This window comes from Lemur catta, chromosome 6 (genome assembly GCF_020740605.2).
Source record: "Lemur catta isolate mLemCat1 chromosome 6, mLemCat1.pri, whole genome shotgun sequence".
In the NCBI taxonomy this organism is placed as follows: Eukaryota; Metazoa; Chordata; class Mammalia; order Primates; family Lemuridae; genus Lemur; species Lemur catta.
In genome coordinates, this window is record NC_059133.1 from 80,368,239 (window position 1) to 80,393,081 (window position 24,843).

General features: G+C 38.3%; 1 protein-coding gene and 1 pseudogene across 2 annotated transcripts in view; both read left to right on the forward strand.

Annotated features, from left to right (window-relative positions):
- The first annotated feature begins 289 nt into the window (after positions 1–289).
- Positions 290–1,656, forward strand: LOC123639936 (annotated as a pseudogene).
- Positions 1,657–20,608: 18,952 nt separating this feature from the next.
- ABCC9 (ATP binding cassette subfamily C member 9) overlaps positions 20,609–24,843 on the forward strand; it is a 123,983-nt gene continuing 119,748 nt past the window's right edge. The window contains exons 1-3 of one of the 2 annotated variants that reach the window (XM_045554216.1): positions 20,609–20,810; positions 21,149–21,264; positions 23,912–23,971. The gene's annotated coding sequence lies outside the window, so the exon portion shown is untranslated. The remainder of the gene's footprint in view (positions 20,811–21,148; positions 21,265–23,911; positions 23,972–24,843) is intronic. The other variant, XM_045554217.1, reaches the window with a different exon arrangement.

Sequence of the window (24,843 nt, forward strand, 5' to 3'; positions counted from 1 at the left end):
TTTTGGATTCAAACTGTTCTGGGTTTAAATGCCAACTCGACATTATATTAACAATATGAACTTGATTAAGTTGTTAAATTCTATGAGCCCCAATTTTCTCACCTTTGCAGTTTGGTCCTGAGCTAGAAACAGATGCCCCATTGGCTAGAAACATGGATGCATATAATTGCCACACAACACCATTAAACATCTTTCCTGACGGTTCCAGCGAAAGATCTCATTTCATGCTCACTGTGGACTTTGTGGATTTATAGTTATATAAATTTTACATTTTTCTTTTCCTTTATAAGAAGAATTTACTCCCAATAGGTGTAAACCAAATGAAAAGATGCTTTCTTTTTCCCTTTAGAAAGAAATTTCCAGCTCTGTTAAATTTGTTTGCACATTTTCCGCTTCCCCCCCGGCACCTCTCTGGCTGCACTGTGCTCGCTTGCTCCGAGGGGGCTTGCTCCTGCTAAGCCAGCACGCTCCTCATTTCCCTCCAGCTGCCACCATGATTATCTACCTGGACCTCATTAGCCATGATGAGACATCCTCTGACATTTATAAGATCTGGGGGATTGAGGATGGGCTATGGAGGATGGTCATTAGGACAGAGGGTGGCATTGATGACTCACTTACCCACTGGTGGCAATGCTTGGGCTGAAGGTCCTGAGGGCTAACGTTCAGAAAGCGCAATAGTCACTGGTGTTGATATTGTCATGAGCCATCACACGAAGGAAACCAGAAGAAGCCTCCAAGAAGTACATCAAAAAATTATATGAAGTTGATCAAAGACAAACTTGAAGAGACACTAGAAAGAGTAAAAACGCTTTAGGACAAGAGCTGTGGAACAAATCAAGCACATCCTTGCTAATTTCAAAAACCACCTGTTCTCAGTTGGTGAAAACATGCATCCAGAAGGCATGGTGGCCCTGCTGGACTACCGTGAAGATGGTGGGACCCCACATATGACTTTCTTTAAGGCTGGTTTCGACATGGAAAAATGTCAACAAATCTGGCAATTACTTTGGATCTATCACCTATCACATAACTGGCTGCTGCTTGTCAGCTGCCCAACACCAGGACTTAGACAAGTGGGACTGATGTCATCTCGAGCTCTTCATTTATTTTGACCTTAATTTATTTGGAGCGGAGGCATTGTTTTTAAGAAAAAGAATACCATGTAGTTTGTCTAGAAATAAAGTGCACTGAAACTCATTTGAAAGAATGCCTCTTAGTTTCACACATATTTAACCTAAATCTATCCTGTAGTGTTCCCGGAGAATCAGGAGATTTTCACTACGAGAAAGCATGAGACTGCCTTCTGACAACTTCTACAGTGAAAACTACTTCTGGGACTGGAGCATAAACCAAAAGTCTTAATTCTGAGTTCAAGGAAAGGAAAAGACCATGCTCATAGTAGTGTCAACATTTGAAGTGGATCCTTATACAGAAATAGTTAACTCTGGAAGAGAGTACCGAAAGAATATAAAGACACTAACACAGTTGAAAAAAAGTTTTGTATGTTTTCCTATCCTTTGACTAAGCTTCGTTTTTATTGCTTTTTATTTATTAATGAGGAGAGGTATTAGATCTGGGCCTTTATAATTAATAGACTGATTTTTAGACGCAGATTATGTCCATTGTACTATTTACAGTTTTTCAAAGAAGAGGTCTCACTCCATTTAACTTCCTCTTTGTCTTTCAAAATAATTACTTGAAATCTTTTCCCTGGTGTTTTTTCTTAGAAACAAAAAATTGGGGGAGGGACGGAAAGTGGAGAATTGTGGAAAATGTTTTAAGTGAACTTAGCGTTTTTTTTTAAGATTTTCACTTTCCTTGCCAAGTTTAAGCCCATGTAGACTTGACTAGAGACTAAATACAGGAAAGACTCAGACGAATGGAACTGGGTTAAAATACAGTCACATACTCCTACATTATCTTTTGGGAAGGGGTCTTTTCAACGCAGCAAGTATGTATAATAAATAAACACCCAATATTACTAATGCCTTACAATTTTATGGTGTTTTACAGTTTGCCAAGCGCTTTCACTTTATCTTATTTTAATCTTGTGTAAAAATACCCAAAAGGCTGAACTGTTCCTTTCGGAGTTTTCAAAGTCTTCAGCAAAAGAAGACTGAAAAACATACGTAATGGAATGTTAAAACAAAAGTCTTTCTTGAGATTTTAAGACAGTAGAACCCAGAGATACCAGACACCCATGGGGCAGTCCTCCCCCACTTTCTGGGTGGGTGGGAGACCCCAGAGCGATCAGAAACACAGTGGGGTAAGCACAGAGCGTGAGAGTGAAGTTCCAGCGCTTCCCAAACTTCAGCTTCTGGTGCAGCCTCTCACCCTTTAAATTTATCAGATATGATGCAATATTTGTCCGCTTTGTCTTTCAAGTTGCAAGAGACACATCTTAAGCTCACCAAGTGCTCTCCTTAAATCCCCTCTCTCATGACATGGGGTTACCAGGAATTTTATCTGACTCTTCTTCTTTGGGAGAGCTCTATTCAAAAGACTTTTCTTCAAAAGTTCCCTTCAAAAATCGCCTTCTATGCACTAATTCCTGACTCTTTTCTGCTCTTGTGGGCAAGGAGACTTTAAGAATTATCTAACAAGTTTTGGCCACATAGTTTTTACAAGACCTGCAGGGTGTTCTGACTCAGTGTGATAGCTGGTATCTCTTGGTCTCAGCCAAAACTCCTATTTCAAATAAAATTTTGAAAAGCAGTGGCATACTATGCATTGCTGCACAGAGAAGTAAATGCTATGAGAGCTGGTTCTCCATCAAAATCAATGACATTCACTTCAAAATTCATCCCTGATAAGAAATACATGGCTTCATACATCAGAAGATCATTGCTCAGCATTTTTGACTACCCACTTATAGATTAACTAATATGATAAAATTTAACAAACATTCACTAATGATCATCTAGATGCCAAGCCCAGACAAGACAAAAATATTTGAAATAATTGAAAACTCACATTGGACATTCATAAAACAAGGGACTAAAGCAGGAGCAACACGTGAAGTCTTTTTTATACTTTCTGTGACAAAGACTATTAGCTGTTCCACTGTCTTCTTGGGCTCAGAGCTAGATTACATGTTCTAGCCCCATTTGCAGATATGCAGACTATGTGACCAGTTCTAACCAATGGAACATGTGTCCCTTCTGAGACAAGCTGTTTAGGCAGCCTGTGTGCGTTTTTCACACTCTTTTTCTCAATCATTATCTGGATGCCTTGCTCCCACCCCAGACATTCTGATTTAATTCATATGGGGTGCAACCTCGGCATGAAAATTTTTACAAGCTCCCAAGTGATTCTAATGTGCAGCAAATCACTGTCCTCGGGGACAGCAGAGCCACCAGCTGGAGCAAACCTGAGGCCTTGAGTCACCACACGGAAGAAAGCCATCTGCTCATCAGGGCCATAAGTCTTGAACTATAATATAAAGAACAAATAAATTTTTGGAGTCTCCTTGAGAAAGCATTGCCCTAATTCATATGCTTAATGAATTAGCAAAATATACAAGAGAAAAATCATAATGCTCAAGGTTCTAAGTAGGTAACTCACGTGTACTTATCTGTATTGCTTTTGCTTCTGAAAAGTTATATTAAAATTTTATGTTAGGAAATAAAGACATTTCTCCCATTTAAATCAGTAAGTCTATTCTTAGTAATGTATCAAAAGAAAATAATTCAACAGAAAAAAGTAGATGAATAAGAGATCTGTATGTGGGCTTGTTTAAAATAGAAAAAAAAAGAGTAAACAATCTGAATGTTTACCTGCTGGCTGCCTTCCTATTGATTTTAGAATAAAATCCAGGATCATTATTATGACCAAGGCCCTGCCTGTTCTGCCTTATCTGGCCTTACTTTTCTTGCACTAGCTGTATTTCAGCCACTGGCCTTCTTTCTGTTGGTGCCTCAAAGACATGCAGCTCCTTCTCCCACAGGCCTTTGCACGTGTTCTTTGGCTTAGAGCACAAGTGTCTTCCCTAAACCCTCTTTCCCTTCATGTGGCTTGCTCCTTCTCATCCTCCAAGCTGCAGCTGCAATGTCATTTCCATGGCAAGCTTTTCTGACTTGGTCTGGTTGTGCAATAACACACTCTCATCACACTCTGCTCTGTACTGTCCCATCAGAGTACTTTTCACAATTTTAATTAAGAAAGTGTTATTATTTGTTTAACGATTTTCTTTCTTTTTGGGCTAATGCTCTAGAAAGACGAGATGCATGTCTATCTTGTTTAGTGCTGTTTTCTCCCACTACCTGTGAGGCACAGGGTGGGCAGTCAATAAATATTTGGGGAAAGAATAACTTAATCCAAGTCCTACTACCCTTTGTTTCAAGAAACAAATGCTTTGTGAAGTTCTTTTGTGAAGTTTGTGGCTGGTGAAATCAAAACATGAACCTGTTGATTTTCACTACTTTATTTTCACCAAGATCTAATGAATTGTACTTTCTCTGGCTTAAGACCAGTAACTGTTTTCCCAAGTGAATCACTAGAAAAGGAAATGCACTCTTTAAATGGTTTGTATTTGCAATAGAACAAAAAATTGTTATTACGTGACTGAACCAATGTAATCGTTGGTGCTTATCTAAGCTTATTGAATGCCCTCAGGATCTGTTTCCCAGATTAGCCTCTGTGATCTGCTATTCCAGGAACAACATCATGTTCTTTTTCTTTTTTTATTTTGACTTTAGCCTTATGTCCTTTTATAGCATTTCCTAAGGAAGTTTATCTGTATTCATATCCTTAATAGAAACTTTTGAATATTTAGTATTAAAGGCAGGTGTATGAGTCTATATTTCCAGACTTATATGATGCGTAATAAAGGAGATATAGGTTTTACTTAAGTTTTTTTTGTTTGTATAAATACTATGAGCATCTTTCATTCCCACAAACTGTCATTTTAGGGGAAACCGCATGCTGGTTTCTATTGCTCTATTCACGTAGCTATAGTATGATTCAGAACTAAGTTCGTTGCTGTAAAAACAATGTGTCTGGCTCAGAATCCTACTGGGCTCACACCTACTGCAGTCCTCACTGGTATCTCCCAGGAGCACAGCTCATCGCTCTCAGCCTCCGCAGTTCTCCTCACTAGACTCCCTGCTCTCACTCTAACGAGTCCAGGGGAGGACAGTATCAACTTTTCCATGAAAGTTGCTGTGGGTCAGTGGGAGCCAGGGCGTAGTTAGGAGGTGATAGAGACTACTCGTTTGGTTAGAGCCCACTGGCTGGGTAATCTATGCTTTGTGCTTGCAGAAGGAGTAGCAGCCACCAAGACTGCTGCCTTCTAGGCTGTCTTGATTCGGTGAGGAGTCTGCTGGCTGGAACTGGAGCCCGTGGTAAGTAGGGGAAACACTGCAAAAGCCACACTGAAGGAGGTGCTACGACAGCAGCTGCAGAAAGAAAGGGCTGGAGCATCAATTTCATACCTCCTAGGTGTGGCAGACACTGCTAGACGCGGAGTTGGGTGACACAGAAAATGAGGTGTTTGGGAAGAGCATTGAAAGAGGACAGAATTCAGGGAGGGAAAAGCGGAAAAGAGATCATTTAGACAGTTGGATGAGCAAAAGTAAGGATATAAGGTGGTTAGAGCAGGGCCGTGCCAGGGCTGTAAGCAGTAGAGTTTGGTTGGAATATAAAGGGTCAGTGAGGGCGAGACATGCTTTGTGGGGACTTTAAATGACAGAGTGACAACATCAGTGAGCGATGAGAGGTTTGTGAGTGTCCTAGAGCTATAATTGGAGATGCATTCTAGGAAGGTTAATAGGACATGTGTGTGTGTAAAATGGTTCGGGAGATGAGAGACCTATTAGAAAGTTGATAGAATAACTAATGAGAATCTAAGGGAGAAGGCAGGCAGAGAGAAAGGAAAGGAAGAGGTGGAGGCAGGTCGTTGCTAAGGGTCATATAAATGACTTAATAACTGCATGAGGATGGAGGGGGAAGAGAGAGAAAATGAGCGGTGCATTCTAGACTAACTCCAGCAAAGCTCTGAGTCTGCGGCTGCCGTGCAAACACACGGGGAAGCTGGAGGTGGAACTAGCCTGGAGCAGGGAAAGAGAGAGGGAAAAAGAAGGAATAGACTATGGATACTTTACATTTTTATTACGCCTCCAGGGCATGTTAATATTACGTATTTTATTTCAGAAAAAAAAGTTTAGATTTTACCAAAGTCCTCAAGACATGGAGCAATTTTTCTCGACCAATATCAATATTTTCAATTTCCCTTATTGCCCTCCAAAATTATGTTTAATCCTTATTATAACTGTAAAGCAAACATATTATAATTGTCTGTTTACTTATGTCTATTCTGTAATGTCCTCTGCACTCTTCAAGGACAGCAGCAGGCACAATTCTAGTCACTTCCCCTGGGCCTTGAGTTGGTGGTGGGGGTGGGGAAGAATATCATTATTTGTCTTTGTATTAGTTTCTTCACCAAGATCACAGAGATTGCTAAATACCTAGTTTATAGGGCAGTAGTGAGGTTGGGTAAGATGCTTTTCCTAGTGTCTGGCACGTAGAAATTGCTCAAATTAACTGTCGTTACTGTTACTTTTCACGAACAGAGTCCTGAATCCTGTGCCTTCCAAACAGGCTCACAGAGACAAGAAGCTTTTCTACTCTTCCCTTCTGGTTCCTTCTGCAACCAATGATCTGCATAATTGTCATTTCCCAACACTGTCAATTTTTACCTAACGTGCAAGGATGGTGGTTTCAGCTTTCCACTTCACAGAGTCCAGGCAAAGAAAAAGCTGAAACAATCTGTAGAAGGAAGAGAGGCACTACTCACTTGCGTGGTGAAAAGCTTAGATTTGACTATTTAAATGGCGATTTCACTAGGGCATGGCTATCCGAGTAAGGATAAGTTAAATTATACTTGCCTTGGCCCAAGAGCTATATTTGGCACTATGACTCAGCACCATTACCTGTGTGTAAAAGTATTTCTGGAAGTTGTCCTGGTAAACAATCAGCTATGAGGCCTTTGTACCACCATGTTTCTAAATTGAGGTATGTGCAGCAAATACTTGCCAAAATGGGGTGATCATGAAGTATGTTGCTGGTGCACTGATTTTACTCAAAGATATGGGAACATAAACTTTTTTCCATTGAAGTCAACTTGGATGTATTTAGTCATTCAACAAATATTTGTTGCATTCAGGCAGAATGGCAGATGCTGCAAAATTCTAATTTGGAAAAGGGATATGGCTCTTTAGTGGGGGTGGTGTGGTTATAAGGCAACATGTAAAATTTGTATGCATTTTTAAATTGAAACACAAGATGATAACAAATTTCCTCTCTGGGCCGGGTGCGGTGGCTCATGCTGGTAATCCTAGCACTCTGGGATCTTCCGAGGTGAGAGGATCGTTTGAGGTCAGGAATTTGAGACCAGTCTGAGCAAGAGTGAGACCCCATCTCTACTAAAAATAGAAAGAAAATTAGCCGGGCAACTAAAAATAGAAAAAATTAGCCAGTGTGGTGGCACGTGTCTGTAGCCGCAGCAGAGGCTGAGGCAGAAGGATCGCTTGAGCCCAGGAGTTTGAGGTTGCTGTGAGCTAGGCTGACGCCACGGCACTCATTCTAGCCCGGGCAACAGAGTGAGACTCTGTCTCAAAAAAAAAAGAAAAATTTTCCTCTCTGGGATAATGCGGTCACATAGACTCCAGGCAGGTCGTTACACCAGGCTCAGGGCCTGTGAGGGATGAGGGGCTGGGATTGCTGGTGTCTGTGGTGGGAATGTGGACTGCAGGGGATCTCCTGCTTACCTTTTCCCTGCACTGGAGAATCTGTCTTGGCTCTGAGCCCACCTGGCTGGCTGCCTTGCTCCCCTCTCTATGTTGCCATCTGGAGTTTCCATGCTTCAGAGGGTCTTTGTCACTTCCTTGCTGAATTCCAGTGTTCTCCCTTAGATGCTCTGCTGGACCAGTGGTTATCTATTTGTTGTTTTGTCCCTTGTTTGTGAAAGAGGTGAGCATTGGGTGCCTCTAGTCAGCCATCTTGATGCCATCTCTTGACTTTCTCTTTGTTATGAGTTCAAATAGAAAGCTGGAAGGAGCTTTCTATTCTTTTCATCCTTCTGCCCCTCCTACACCCTGAAATTAATGCCTTGTTAAATACATAGACAACTAGTAATAGCCATAAAACACCCTTTTGAAAAATTATGTAAACTCCATATAACATATATGGTGTAGACAAGTATATACACATCTGGAGTTTTATATACACCTAGAAAAATCTAGTGTTAAAATTAGACATTTAAACATGGTCTTGGTCCATTTGTGCTGCTATAACAAAATATCACAGACTAATTATAAATGATAGAAATTTATTTCTCACAGTTAAACACTGAGAAGTCTAAGATCAAGTTGTGGGCAGGTTTGGTGTCTGGTGAGGGCTGTTCTCTCTACTTTCAAGATGACTTCTGTGGCTTCCAGGGTTTGCAGTGAAAGTGTAAAAAGGGCCTAAGCCAGTTTCCTGTAGCTCTTTTTTAAGGCACGAGTCCATTCATAAAGGTGGAACACCAATGACAATCACTTTCAAAAAGACCCCACTTTCTAATACCCCCAAGATGGGGACTAAGTTTCAACATGAATTTGAAGAGAATACATTTGAATAATAGCATTATAAAACATCAATGAGAAATTACTTCTAGAATTTTGCCTACTAAATTCTTAGAAAATTTAAGCATATTAAAGAGAAGGTGAATTTTAATGAAAATAACTAATTATAGATTTCACCAAGGAAAAGTAATTATATGACCTTTAGTTAATACTAATTAGTTTAATGTAATATAAGACCTCTGGATGTCTATTTAAAGGACTGTGTGAGAAATATTGATAACCAGTATACTATTAATAGGCTTCATTTTAAATATCTAATGTACTTTACTTTTTCAAGTCATGTAATTAACACCCTTGAAATGCTTACAATATTAATCTGAAAGCTATTGTCAGAAATACCACACACGTGAATAATCTTATCAAAATTATTACCATGCTCAAGTAAAAATAGTTTGACCATTTTGGGTTTGAATAAATAAAAACTTACAGTTTCCTGAAATATTTCATTTAACAGGCAAAAATGTGAATCACTAATTGTGTGAATATTTAATTTTTCCAGAAATCAATGTCTTTACTAAATTTGAATAATGTTGGAGCCAGCCTAGCCCCTTTTATCTTACAAATAAGGACTTAGAGTTCTTGTTCTGTTCTCCATCTATATTATTTTTAATACTTAATATCATTTATGTAAATGGTTCCCCTACTTCTCTTTTTTTCTGGGTTTTGCCAAGTCAATATTGAACCTACACCAAGGAATAAACAGCATTTCTAGATTTGCCAGGGCCAGTTCAAAGAAAGCAGTGCTCATCAAGTTAATATCACAAAGATTTAGTGAATGAAAAGGCATTGTCGTGAAAATACTCTAGATAAGAATGTTAGTGGGCAAGTAGATGCTATTGCTTCCTGATGCCTCTTTGATTGTTTACAGAGATGCCCCTGAACTTTGGTGATCAGTATGGCCCACCTGAAATGAAGAACCCTCCAGTTTGAAGGAGCCTTAGATTCCAAAGCTTATGTGTTATTAGTCATGCAAGGCAGTTCCTTGCTATAGGACAGGGACATACTTCTGCATTCCATTCCTTTCTGCATCACTTGGCCTATAGTAACACCATGGCAAAAAAAAAAAAAAAAAAAAGAGTTACAAAGTACATTTGCCGGGAAAGCTCAGATTCCATCCAACACATATTCATCGATTACCTGTTGTTTTCCAGATAATGTAATAGATATTGAAGTGACAGAGTTGAAGAAGACATATTTCCAGCTTTCAAAAAGTTTAGAACCTCATGGGAAGAGAGACATAAATAAACGTGATGCAATGTATAGTTCAATAAAAGACATAACCACCAGCAATCATGGGAACATAAAGAATGTAATTGCTAAGCCATTTGCAATAGCTGTACAAGGAATTGAAGAACAGTTCAGACAAGTGGAGCAAAAGCATGAACAAGGACTTAGAAGACATAAAAGCATGATTTATTTGTGGATAGTGGGCATTTGGTGTGCCTAGAGCATAAGGTGGCTAGATGGTATGAAAAATGGGACAGGGAATTATCAGAGTTAAAATTAAAGTGCTGGGCTTTTACCGAGTAGGTCCTTCTTTCTCAAAATTTAATAGCACTAAGAATCTTCTAGGATGCTTGTAAATGCTGATATTTGGCTGAAGCACCTTTTCTCTTGGCAGAATTGGGCTCATTTGGGGCAAAGATGTGGACAGATTCTGGTATTTCTGGTGCAGGTTGTTGGTGGACCACACTTTGAGGGATCTGGGAGGAGTGGTGTGATCAAATTTGTATGTATGCAGATAACTCTGTAAGTCTTGTGAAGGAAAGTTGGAGGATGACAGTTCAGCCCCAGAAACATCCATTTGGAGGCATCAAAATAATGTCAGCAAGAAACAGCAAGAGCATGAATTAAGGCAGTAGCAGTGGGAACAGGGAAGAAGAGAGAATCGGTAGGTATATCTGATAGGTGTTCATGATCAGTTGAGTGTGGTGCTGGAGAACTGATTCTGAGGTGACTAAATTGCGTGACTACAGGGCGAGTGGCAGCAAGAAGAGACATAGGAAATCAGAGTGGTTTGGAGTGGTGGGAACAATAAGTTTAATTGTAGACATAGAGAGTTTAAGGTACAGTATTAGCACAGTTTTCTTCCAACACAGAGAGCATAGTCCCTCTCTGGTTAGCTTAAGAAAAAGGAGGAATCCACAGGGATCCTGGGACCACAGAAGGAATCCTGGGAGACAGATGCTATTGGCCTAGATTGAGGGACACTAATCCCATCCAGACTCTGTCCTGTCTCTATTCTTGGCTTTCTGTAGATATTCTTTTCTTCTTTTTCTCTTTCTCTCGGTCAGATTCAGTCACCTGGGGAGAAACTGAGCTCTATTTTCTCTCTCTCTCTCTCTCTCTTTTTCAGTTCCAATTTCAAAATATTAAGGGAAGATCCCAATTGGTCTAGCTTTGGCGATGTACCCATTGCATGTCAAATGACCTGTGTTTAGGAGTCTGGGGTCACAAGCTAACATTGTAGCTCCTACAGAAACCTACAGAAAGAGAGGGGAAATTTCCTAGGATGAAGATGTGGGGCAGATAATAGTGTTGTATTTACCAAAGGTGCCTATAGGACATCCATTTAGGGAAGTCAAAGTTGAGAGAAGAATAACCAAGGGAAATATTATTTGCTGAGTGCCTTCCGTATGGAAAACATATGGCAAACATTTTACCTGGTACCTAGCTCATTAAGTCATCTCAGCGAAAATCTTAGGTAGATACGACATTATCGTACACTCATTTTCAGCTGAAAAAATTGAGTCTCTGAGAGTAGGTAATGCAAAATCTTTCATGAGAGTCTGTATTTTTTTTTTACCATTTAAACCACACTAGCTAAAGCCATGGGAGTGAAAAAGTTCTCTCCTAGAAAGTGTACAAGGTGATAAAAGAGGAGAGTCTAGAGTGGAACCAACAGGTAAGGAGTAAGCACTAAAAGAGTCACAGAAGGGAACTGAAAAGAGGCAAACTAATACAAAGGAAGAAAAGGTTAATGTGTTAAAACTAAAGGAAGCAAAGCTTTCAAAAAGGAAGAGTTAAGGGTATCAAAGTGGTAGAGAGAGGCCAGGACAAAAGAGTCTGCAGCATTTGGCAATTAAGGATACTCCTGGTACAGTTACACGGTCCTTCTATGACTGTGATAGTTTAGAAACTCACCATCTCTCACCTGGACTACTATAAAATTTCCTGCTTTGCGTCCCCGTCTCCATTCTCATCTCTACCAGTCCATCTTCCACATTGACAGCAGAGTGATCTTTTAAAAGCAGGGATCTGATCATAGCACCTCATGCTTGCTTAGAAACCCTAAGAAGAAGCTCTACATTGTTTATCCTGAAATATATCACCACCACAAACCAATCTCTAACAATCCTTCTAGCTCACTATGTCTTTATTTATGTCTCATTAAGCTACTTAAAGTTCTCCAAGCATGCAAGTTTCTTTCTGCTTCTGTGCTTCAGCATATGCTATTCTCTCTGCTTGGGAGACTTGTTGAGCCTCTTTCTCCAACACTGGCCACTGATGGAAAGATTCTGTATCTTGGTTGTGGTGGTAGTTACATGGCTGTATACATTGGCCAAAACTCATAGAACTATTAACATTAAAAGGTTAGATTTCACTTTATATAAATTTTACCTAAATAAACCTTACCTAAATAAACTTTTAAAAAGGATGTCTGGATAATCTCCAATATTTGTCAATTAAAACATTTCTAAATAACGAATGAGTCAAAGACAAAAAATTCCAAGAAAATTGGTAAATATAAAGTAAATGAAACCAAAAGCATTTCAAGCTAAATAAAATTGATAAATCTTTAGCTAAACTGATCAATAAAAACCAGGGGAGACAATGTAAATTACCAATAGGAATGAAAGAAGGGACATATTAATAAAAATCCTACAGATATCAAAAGGATACTAAGGAGTATGAACAACTTTATGCTAAGACATTCAATAAATTAGAATAAACATACAAATTCTTTAAAAACTACAGATTATCTAAAGTGACACAAGAAGAAATAGAAAATATGAGTACCACCATATCTAGTAAAGAAATTAAGTTCATAAATAAAAACCATTCTACAAGGAGAACCTCAGGCCCACAAGACTTTGACCTTGAATTCTACCAAAAATTTAAAGAAAAACTAATAATTTTATAAAATTCTTTCAGAAACAGGGGAGGAAGGAATACTTTAGAATTCAATTTGTAAGGCCAGCAGAATCTCAACATCAAAACTGGAGGAAGACATTGCCAAAACAAACAAACAAACAAACAAATAAAAACAACCTCCAAGCTCCCCTCCCTAAAAAAAAGGAAAAGAAAACTAATTCTCTCATTAAGATAGATGCACACATTCTAAATATGATTTGAATAAACTGAATCCAGAAATATATAAAAGTAAGATGATATCATGACCAGGGGGAATTTATCTTTGGAATGTAAGGTTGATTTAATACTCAAAAAATTAAAAAATTGATTTTGGCCTATTGACAGAATGAAGGTGAAAAAGCATATGATCCACACAATAGATGCAGAAAAAAACATTGATAAAATTCAACAACTGTTCATGATAAACTCTTTCACTAAACTTTGAACAGTAGGAAATGTCCCCAATCTAATAAAAAGTATCTATAAAAAATCCACACATAATATCCTACTTAATAACGAAAGAACAAATCTCTTCACCACTCGGATTGAGAACAAGCCAATTCTCATTATTCCTATTCAACATCATACTGGAGGAGCTAGCTAGAGTAATAAGGTAAGAAAAAAAAGAAATAGGGTAAAGATGGAGAAGAAGTAAAGCTGTTTATTCATAGAAGATATTGTCATGAACATAGGAAATCTTAAGAAATCTACAAAAGTCCTAGAACTTATAAGTGAATTTAGTAATGTTGCAAGATACAAAACATGTTTATATACTAGGAATGAACAATTAGAAAATGATATTTAAAAATGCTGCCTACAGTATTATCAAAATCATGAAATATTTTGTGATAGATTTAATGAACAGCTGTGTATGCAAGAATTATACACTGAAAAGTTCAAAACATGGCTGAGACGTAAAGGAAGACCTAACTAAAAAGAGAGACAGGTTGTGTTCATGGGGATTGGAACATTCAATGTTGTTAAGATGCAAATAATCCCCAAATTGATCTATAGATTCAACACAATCATAATCTCAGTGGAATTTTGTAGCAATTGACAAGCTAATCTTAAAATTTATACAGATGTGAAAAGTGCGTTGAATAACTCGATCTTGAAAATGATGAAGAGCTAGTTTTGTTTCCTTTGGATATATGCCCAGAAGTTGGATTGCTGGATGATGCAGTAATTCTAATTTTAATTTTTTCAGGAACCTTCATACTGTTTTATGTAATGGCTGTACCAATATACATTTCTACTGACAGTGCTCAAGGGTTCCCTTTTCTCCACATGCTCACCAACATTTATTATCTTTTATTGTCTCGATAATAGTAACCCTAACAGACGTGAGGTGATATCTCACTGTGGTTTTGATTTGGATTTCCTGATGATTAGTGATGTTGAGAACCTTTTCATGTACCTGTTGGCCATTGTATATCTTCTTTATAAAAATGTCTACTCAGGTCCTTGGAATATTTGGCTTACTATGATATCGAGTTCTATGAGTTCCTTAATATTTTAGGTATTAACCCTTTATCATATGTATGGTTTGCAAATATTTTCTCCCATTCTGTAAGTTGCCTTTTAATTGTGTTGATTGCTTCCTTTTTTGTGCAAAGCTTTTTAATTTGATGAGGCCCCACTCATTTATTTTTGGTTTTGTTGCGTGTACTTTTGGTGTTGAATCTGAGGAATCATTTCCAAGATCAATGTCAAAAACTTCTTCCTATATTTTCTTCAAGCATCTTTATAGTTTTAGGTCTAGAATTTAGTTTTTGATCCATTTGAGTTTATTTGTGTGCATGGTATAAGAGTCCAATGTCCTTCTTTTGCATGTGAATGTCTGGTTTTTCCAACACCATTTGTTGAAGACACTATCCTCATTGTGTGATCTTGACACCCTTGTTGAAGATTATTTGACTGTATATGCATGGTTTATTTCTGACTTCTCTCTTCTATTCCATTGGTCTATGTGTCTGTCTTTATGCCAGTGACATACTGTTTTGATTACTATAACTTTGTAATATATTTTGAGAGCTTGTTTGGAGGTTCTAGCAGGGGAGCGCAGCTACTCGTATACCCTTGACCTAAGAACGGTCCTCCTCTATCGGGGAAGGTCGTCCTCTTCAACCGAGTGCGCAGCTTCGGGAGGGACGCACATGGAGTGGTGAGGGAGGAAGGGGACACCCGCCTAGCCAGCCAGATCAGCTGAATCAACCCTGGCGATCAATGGGGTGACAGATGTCGCAGCCAGATCGCCCTCACATCCTGTAATATATTTTGAAATCAAGAAGTGTGATGCCCCCAGCTTTGTTCTTCTTTCTCAAGATTGCTTTAGCTATTTGGGATCTATTGTGGTACCGCATGATTTTTATGATTAGTTCTTTCTATTTCTGTAAAATATGCCATTGGGATTTTGATTGGAGTTACAGTGAATCTATAGATTGCTTTGGGTAGTATGGAGAGTTTAACGATATTTCTTCCTCTAATCCATGAACATGGGATTACTTTTCATTTATTCATGCCTTAAATTTCTTTCTTGCTTTTTTATTGATACATAATAATTATCATATTTATAGCTACATGTGATATTTTGTTAAATGCATACAATGTGTAATGATCAAATCAGGGTAATTAGAATTATAATATCTGTCACCTCAAACTTTTATCATTTCTTTGTGTTGGGAACCTTTCAAATCATCTCTTCTAGCTATTTTTAAGTATATAATAAATTATTGTTAACTATAGTCACTTTACTGTACTATCAAACACTTGAACTTATTCCTTTTATCTAACTGTATTTGTGTACCCATTAACCAACTTCTCTTCATCCCCCCACTCCACCCTTCCTAGCCTATGATAACCATCATTCTACTCTCTTTCTCCATGAGATCAACGTTTTTAGCTCCCACATATGAGTGATTATGTGATATTTGTCTTTCTGAACCTGGATTATTTTACTTAACATAATGACCTCCAGTTCTATCCATGGTGCTGCAAATGTATGTATTCAATTTCTTTCATCAATGTCTTATAGTTTGTAGTGTACAGATGTTTCAACTTCTTGGTTAAATTTATTCCTCAGTATTTTGTTGTTTTTGATGAACTGAAATAGAATTACTTTCTTAATTTCTCTTTTAGATAGATTGTTGTTAACATATCAACCACAATTGATTTTTGTGTGTTGATTTATATTCTACAACTTTACTGAATTTGTTTATTAGTTCTAACATTTTTTGATGTAGTCTTTAGAGTTTTCTATACGTAAGTTCATATCATTTTCAAATTATAATTATTCCTTTCCAATTTTGATGCTTTTTATTTCCTTTTCTTGCCTAATTGCTCTGGCTAGGACTTTCAGTACTATGTTGAATAAAGTGGGCATCTTTGCCCTCTTCTTGACCTTGAAGTGTTTTCAGCTTTTCATGTTGAGTGGATGTTAGCCATGGGGTGGCCATCTATGGCCTTTATTATGTTGAGGTATATTCCTTCTATTCTTAATTTGTTGAGAGTTTTTATCATGAAAGAATGTTGAATTTTTTCAACATCCTTTTCTTCATCTGTTGGAATGATAATAAGATTTTTACCCTTCATTCTGTTAATATGGTGTTTCACATTTATCAATTTTCATATCTTAAACCATCCTTGAATTTCTGAAATAAGTCACACTTGATCATGGTGTATGATCCTTTTAATGTATGATTGTATTTGATTTGCTAGTATTTTATTGAAGCTTTTTATATCTATGTTCAGCAGGGATAGTGGCCTGTGATTTTCTTTCCTTGTAGTTATCTTATCTGGCTTTGGCATCAAGGTAATTTAGGGCTCATAAAATGAATTTGAAATCATTCTTTTCTCTTCAATTTTTTGGAAGAGTTTGAGAATTGGTATTAATTTTTCTTTAAAAAATTCCCCCAGGAAGTCGTCTGGTATTGGGCTTTCTTTGTTGAGAGAGTTTTGATTGCTCATTCAATCTCCTTGTTAGTTTTAATCTTATTCAGATTTTCTATTTCTTCATGATTCAATCTTGGTAAGTTTTGTGTTTCTAGGAATTTATCATTTTTTAAGTTATCCAATTTCTTGGCAATTTGCTCACAGCAATCTGTCACAATCCTTTATCACTTCTGTTTTCATTTATTTGAGTCTTCTCTTTTTTTTCAGTATAGCTAAGAGTTTTGGGGCTTACTTTGTTCTTCTTTTCCTTGAGGTGTAACATTGGGTTGTTTATTTGAAGTCTTTTTTTTCTCTTAATGTAGGTATTTATTGCTATAAATGTCTTTCTTAGTACTTCTTTTGATGCATCACATAAATTTTGGTATCTTGGGTTTCCATTTTCACTTGTCTCAATGTATTTTTTAAATTTCCCTTTTGATTTCTTCTTTGATCCATTGATTGTCAAATTCAGGAATGTGTTGTTTAATTTCCATGTATTTGTGACTTTTCAAGGTTCCTCCAGTTATTCATTTCTAGTTTCATACTATTATGGTTGGAAAGATACTTGAGATGATTTCGATCTTCTAAATTTATTAAGACTTATTTGTGATCTAACACTTAGAATTGATAAAAATTAGAGGTAAAATATAAATAAGCTGCAAGTATTTGAGAAGGAGAAGGAAGTGTGTCACTGCAGATAAAATCATGTTTTCTGGAAAGTCAAGGTAATATGATGAAATAATACTGGGATAATAATATCATTGAGAAAGCTTAGTAAAGTGCCTAGCTATAAGATAAATATATAATTTATTAGACAATATAAACAAATAGTGTATTTTAATAGCAGTATAAAATATTAAAACAAAACTATGAAATTTGTATGATCAATCTTTACAAGGAATGTACAGACCTACATAAATTTAATATTGAGATAAAAAGAAGACTGAAATAAATGGGAAAACCTGTCTCTTTCTAAATTAAAAGACACAGCACTAAAAATATGACATTTCTTTAAACATTACTTCCTAGATTTAGTGAACTTCCAATAAAATCCCCAAAAGACAAAAGCTAAGGAAATTTTGAAAAAAGAAAAAAAGGCATTGATACTAGCAGGGTTAAAATATAATTTAAGGTATAAGAATCAAATCAGTCTAATCATAATAATAACAAAAAAAATAGAGGAAATACAGATCAATTGAACACAATAGGTAGCCCAGAAACAGTTCTTATTATAAAATAATTATATGTACGTGAAAAAGGAGGCATTATGCAGCAAGGCGGAAGAAAATGACTTCAGTAAATGGTGTTGGTGTAATAAATAAAATATTAATTTAGATTCTCATCCTATGGCATATGATAAATTCCAGAATAAAATTTAAAAAGAAGCCTTTAAACAAATATAAATGAAGGTTATTAATTAACTAAAGCATTGGAATACATTACAGTGGTAAAAAGCAACAAATTTGCCTACTTAAACCTTCCCTTAGAAGGAGGTACCATGAAGGCAGGAGGTCTGGCTCATCACTAGTCTCTTTGTCTAGTACATGGTGTGTGTTCTAATAAATCTTCATGGAATAAATGAAAACAATTGTTTTTATTTTTTGAAAAGCCACATCACTACCAATTTTTTCAAATGACAAATTGGAAAAAACATTTGTTATGTATATGAAACATGAGTAGTATCCTTGTCTTATTAAACGTTTATACAAATGATAAGAAACTTCATTAAGACTCATTTGATGGGCAAGTATGTGAATGAACTGTCACAAAAGAGGGAATACAAACATTAATGAACATTGGGAATCGTGCTGAATGTTAATAGCAAAGAATTGCAAATTATCTGGAAAATTACAAAATTTTTTAAAAATAAAAAGTAAGAACATCCAATGCTGGTGTGAGCGTAAGTATAACAGGTCATCTCATACTGCTTGGGGGGTTAAACTTTTTAGAAGGGTGGTTTTGCATTCTCTATTCGCCGCCTTAAAAATATTCACCACTGGTGATCCTGTAATTGCTTTTCAGAGAAAGTATATTAGAGAAATGACCTGTTGGAAAGAAACAAATTTATGCAAAAAAGTTCATCATAGGATCACAGATGCTAGTGAAAATTTGGCAACTAACTACATGTCCAACAATGGTAAAATAAGTGTTAAAATACCATATGGCCACACGATGGAATATTATGCAGCCTTTTAAATTATTTCTATAAAGATTTTTAAATACCATTGGAAAATAAATTATTTTAAAAGATATTGTGAAGAGATGATTATGTTGTGAAGTCAGCAATAAAAATATGTATACAAAAAAGAGGATAACATTATTTATCAGCATTTACTCAGAAGGGCAGGACTCTGTCTCCCCCTCACGTCAAGCCTATGACCCATATACCTTTATTTGTCCCAGAAAAGAAAGGTGATACAGGGAGGGGATGGGTGTGGGGGGGAGGGGTTTCAAAATCGCTGAGCTAAGGAGCAAGATGTGATATCAAGCAGGATGGCTCCTTCCTCCATCTTAATCAATGCACCACACCGCCTGTCTTTGTTTAAACACACACACACACAATATTTTTAGTAGTTTTATGAGGGGGGAGCGGGAGGGCTCACTAGTCTGCTTTATCCTCAACATATTCCAAAGTTTCTACAATAAGCATGATTTTCTATCATTAAAAATGACCTTAGTAATAATATATTTTTAAAAAATCCTCAAGCCAACTTCATCTTGTGCAGTGACACTCAGAGTATATATTTTAGGATTATCTGCGCCCTAGGGAAGCCTCTGGTCCCCCCTCCGGCTTGCTCCCCGGGTTCCCCCGGGTTCCGCGCACGGCACCACCCGGATCTCCATTCTTGAAGTGCGCGCCCTTTTCTCCCTGTGCCTGCGTCGCAGCCAGCAGCTCCGGCGTTCAAAGGCCACGAGAACGGAGTCTTCGCACCCTCCCTGGCGCCGCCCCGACACGGCCTCGCAGACCCCTAGCGGCCGCGGGTTCAAGCCCCTCTCGCAGGCCCAAGCCGGGCACGCACCAGGGGACGCAGCGACCTGCCTGCGAGTGAGGCGCCCGCGGGGAAAGCCCCGGGGAGTGGCAGGGCTGGAGGTGGCCTCTGTCCGCATTCAGAGAAGCGGGGACGCCACCGGTGTCGAGGGCTCAGGTCTGGGGAGCAGCTCCTGCAGCCCGCAGTCCTTGTGCGGTGCCCCCGGGGGGTTGGGCGCAGAGCCTCGGAGACACCAGCCCGCCTGGCTGGCCCTCCTTCATCAGACTAGGACAGTTGCTGAAAACAGTGATTATTCCAAGGTGACTCAGAAGTAGCCCTGGAGAAAACGCAGTATTAATTAAAGAGGGTTGTTGGGGACAAAATTCTCAGCTTGCGTTTTGTGGGCAGTGGTTGTGGGTGATCGTGTTACAACCGTGCATGTTATGTCAAGAGTTAATTACGTCTCTGGTTGGGAGCAAGAGACGGGGAAACTGCAGTCCGTGGGAACGACGCGAAGTCTCACTTTCGGGGAGCCTTGGAGAGCGCGGCGACGGCTACGCAGGGGCAGCTAAATTCCGCGTCGCCGGGGAAATACTAGCCCTGAGCCCGCTTGTTCGTGCGAGACGTTCGTGCGAGACATTCGCGCGCACTTCCGCGGCTCGGCGGCGGGTCCCTCCGTTCAGAACGAGCCCTGCATTTCCCGGATCGTTCAGGGGACAGTGACACCCCCAAATCCTCCTCCTCAGGGTGCTTGCAGAGCGTGGGGGGAAAATACGAGTGCCTTGAGCGTTTTGACGTTTGAAAACCTGCCTCCGGGGAATCACTGAATCCTATATCGCAAGTTTCAGTGTCGAATGAAATCTGGGGGCCACATATTACTGGGCTTGTCAAATCCCTCGTCGCACGCCCCGGGTCTGAGGCTCCGGGCGGAAAGCGGCGCAGAGCGGCGGCGGGGAGGGTCCCCGGTCCCCGGGCGCCGCGCGCGGGGCTTCTGCCCGCTTCCTGCCGCCGAGCCGCGGTGTCCGCCCCGGCCCGAGCAGTCTGTGCAATGTAGAAACTCGATAGGAGGCAGCAGCTGATCTCCCACCACCCTAAAAATAATCCGCTCCGGCGCACTGCCTGCTTCGGCTAGGGGAGGAAAACTGTCATCGGAGTAAGTGAAGCCGTGTCTTTTACGTATATTTCATTTAAAAAAAAAATTGAGAGTAACCGTAAACTGTCGATTTCGGTCTAGCATTTTGGCAACCAAAAGGCGCCCGCTCAGTCTCTTGGCGCTTCGCTTTCGCGATCGCTATTTCTGGGATCAAGCGACGAGGCCCGGCTGGAGAGGAGAGGGGGTGGGGGTCAGGCTTCCAGCTTTACTTTCAACTGCCGGCTCCCGCGGAAACCGTGAAAGGAGTTATTATTGACTCCTTTCCCTTAAACATTTCTTGTATTGTTCGTGAAGTAGCTTTCTATCTGCTTAATTTTTGTTGTTCTTTGCTGTTTTAGGAGGTCTGCGTCCGGGTTTGAAATTTACATCTTAAGGCAGTATAGGAAGTGGATGTTTTGAAAGTAGCACAAGTGCACCCGTAGGGGTTTGAAGCAGCCTCAAGTTGTTGCCCAAGGTATTTATTTATTTTTTGCTTTATTTGTTCAGTAAAAAAGTCCCATTGCAGTATCTAAGGGATATCTGCCGAGTATTTACAGCATTTCTTTTGGTGTAGGATAGAATTTCACAGCCACTGAAGAATAAATGGGTGGATTCAGACCAGGCACTAAATCAGAAGTCAGCGGTTATTTTTGCTAGTGATTTTCCTACTTGGATCTGTCATAACTAGCTAGCTATAGCTATGGTAGCTAGCCAGCTAGCTAGAAAGACATCTTCTAATTCTTTTCATGAACTCTCGACTAAATAACTCTCGACTAAATAACTTCAGAGAAGTTATTACAGCATTTGTTTCACAAGTGATCTCCCTCCTGAAAATGCCCTAGATAACAGGAAAGCCCTAAGTTCTTTAAAATGTCATGTTTCTCTCTCATAATTTGGTTAACCTCTAACTAAAGAATGAATTGTTTTGTATGTAAGAATGAAAATTTTTATGTTGAATTTAGCATGTTTTCTTCAGGTGTTTCCCAGCATTTTAAAGTCCTGTGGAATTCCTGCTCAATTAGAACTTTGATACTTTCTGCTGGGTGAATAGGAAAGAGAGCTAGTTTTCACTTACTTTACTTACAGCCTACTTGCAAATGAGAGGGCTGGCAAAAATAAATGGTGTATCTGATATACCTTAATGTTTTAATGTGTTTTTAGAATTAAATCAGATAACTACTATTCCCTCCTCACAGAGGAACCAATAGAGCTGATAGGTCCATTATTATATTCATTGACTTCATTCAAAATTTATATGTCTAGGTGTGTGGAACTTCATGTAATGCATTTCAAGGGATAAGAATACTGAGGGTACTATTCTTGCCGTGAAATCATCAGAAGTATTTTCATTTTGGGTTTTCTGTGCTACAGATCATCTTTATAATCAAAGTTCCACTTCTGATTTTTGTCTTTAATGTTTATTCAGTCCAGTTCTCCTATCAACTCTCAGAAACATGGAATATCTTTCAGTGGTTTATTCTTGTGGGGAAGAAAATGTTATGTCTTGCCATCTGCCCTCTCTTCCTCTCCCTCCTCCTAGACAGAGGGCCCCTGTCAGTGCTTAGCTGAACCTAGGCAGCTCCAGAAGGGGCGGGGCTAACGGATGTCAAGTGACAGAGTTTAGTCAGCAAGAACAGCAATTTATACCCTTCCCAAAGCATTCCTAACTTAACCTGGTTTCTGGGAAGGGAACACTGAATGACAATTGGAAATTTAAGAATTAGTTAGAAATCTTGATTGAATGAAATGTCTTTGATAAACACAATAATTATCAAGGTATCTGCAATAAGTTTCTCCTTACCTCTGTCCATGTTGGGTTGTAATGTGGGCTGGCTGTTCGAATGTGCCATATGGCCACTTCCATACTGGAGAAGGAGACTAAAGGTCACAGGGAAAGGATAGAGGAGGAAGCAAAAGAAAAGGAAGGTAACAGGAGCCATGTGGTAAGAGGTAGTGGACAGGCTGGTAGCCAGGGAGAATGTGAAGTTAGAGACTATGGTATAAAGAAGAAATCATTCCAAACCTTTGCTATTACCAATTCAAAGTACACACCTTTGCATGATTGTGTCATTGTATAGTTCCCTATCTTTTAGATCATATACCCTTACAGTATACCAAGAACTATTGGGACTAATATAGCCTAATTTATATAGTCCAAAACCACGGGCATTGTTTCTGTCTTTCATACTGTTGGATTCCTAGTAACTAGCATGTGGTCAGTATCAATAAGTATTTTAACAGTGAATTCATTAGTGGCCTACAATCCCAGATATCTGGTATATGCTAAAAATGTTCTCAAACTTTTTCATGTTATACTTCTCTGAGATTTTCTTTCCATGGTTACACACAACATTTATCCAAAGATGATTTAATTGGTAGGTTTCAGGACTGATTAAATACTAGGCAGGCAATTCTTATAGCTAATGAAGGATATGATCTGCAAATTCAGGTTATATTTTAGCATCTGGGCTCAATGATAATGGTTTATAAATATGGTCAACTGGAATGTTATAATTTTGGATAAAATTACAAAAATAGCAGAAATTATTTTCTGGTTCATGCTAGGAAACAGTTTATACATGTCTTTCAATTAAGAGTGGGCTTTAAATTTCTTTTTATCATTTCTGCTAAATAAAGGAAGTAGCCTTAGAAATTGCATTACTAGCTATTATTGTTTAGTTTTTGTTTTATTCTGTCTTTACCAGAGATATGTCTAATACACACATGTGAATTAATATCTTCCATTTTGCTGTTATTTAAAAATCTCAAGTCCTTTTACATCCTTTTACATTGTTTTATCCAGCTGAGAATCTTAATAGCTTGTAACAATCTGCCAAGTACATAACTTCATCCTGAGTTTTAAAAAATATAACTTTTTTTAAAGATGAGAAAAATACTCAACTAGAGTACATATCAGTGATTTATCAAAAAAAGGGTTTATCAGAAATAATATCTGAGAGGGATTCTGTATAAGTATTTAGGATTACAAATACACAGATTCTCTAGCTGTTGTATTCATATAATGCTTTACTTGAAATTTTCTTTGCCTGAAATCTGATTTCTCCAGTAATTTACTTACTGTTGCCAATCTTTTCTGTGTAACACTCTTTGTTTTTTTCTAGGAAAAATATTGTTTGTGACCATTGCTAAATCAATTATCAATGAAAGGAAAGAAAGAAAAGGTACTATGTTAGTTAATCAAAAGTTTTGCCAGCCTTTAATAATCTAACTCAGAATCCAATGTGACATAAGTATGGAAAAGAAACAAAGTCCAGCGAGGTTAAAATCTTAAACTGCTACTTGTTTTCAAGAATAGATGAGATAATTTCTTTAAAAAAAAAAGGTTTGAGTTTGCATGATGCAGTGGAAAGACATAGTTTATAAGTCAGACATGTGGGTGTGGATCTGGCTTCTCTACTTGTTGACACATTGCTGAACCTTTCTGGACCTCAGTACTCTCCACTGTAAAAGGTGAATAACACCATTAACCTTACAAGGTTGTTCTGAGGACTTAAGGTAATGTATGCAAGGTGCCCACAATTTAGTATGTGCTAAACAAATAGTAGGCATGATAAAAGAAGTTTTCAGAATGCTAAAGCTGTTGCTCATATTTCATAGTAGTGTTTTTATGGAGCAGACCCTTACCCCTCTGCCAAGGTGTTTTAGCACCCCAATGAGAGGAATCCATTTAAAATGCGAGAGCTTGTCACTCTGCTCAAAAAGCCCCAGGGCCCACTTATCTCAGAATAGAAGCCAAAGTCCTGAGAATGACTTATAAAGCCCTGTGTGATCTTGTCTTGTTTCCTCTCTAAACTCATCTACTTCTACTCTCATGAAGTACAGATTCCCAATTAAAAGACATCCTTAGTTTTAAACTTGAGTAGAGTGCACATCATGTGAGAATATTCTGATAATGGGACCTGAGTAGTTTCATTAACTTGTCACTTGAGTTATATTTAATTTGTTTTGAGCACTTGATTTTTAATAATCTTCAGAGAAATACTGATGACTATTACCAGTCCCATTCGTCTCTGTGTATTTCATTTTCCTGAAG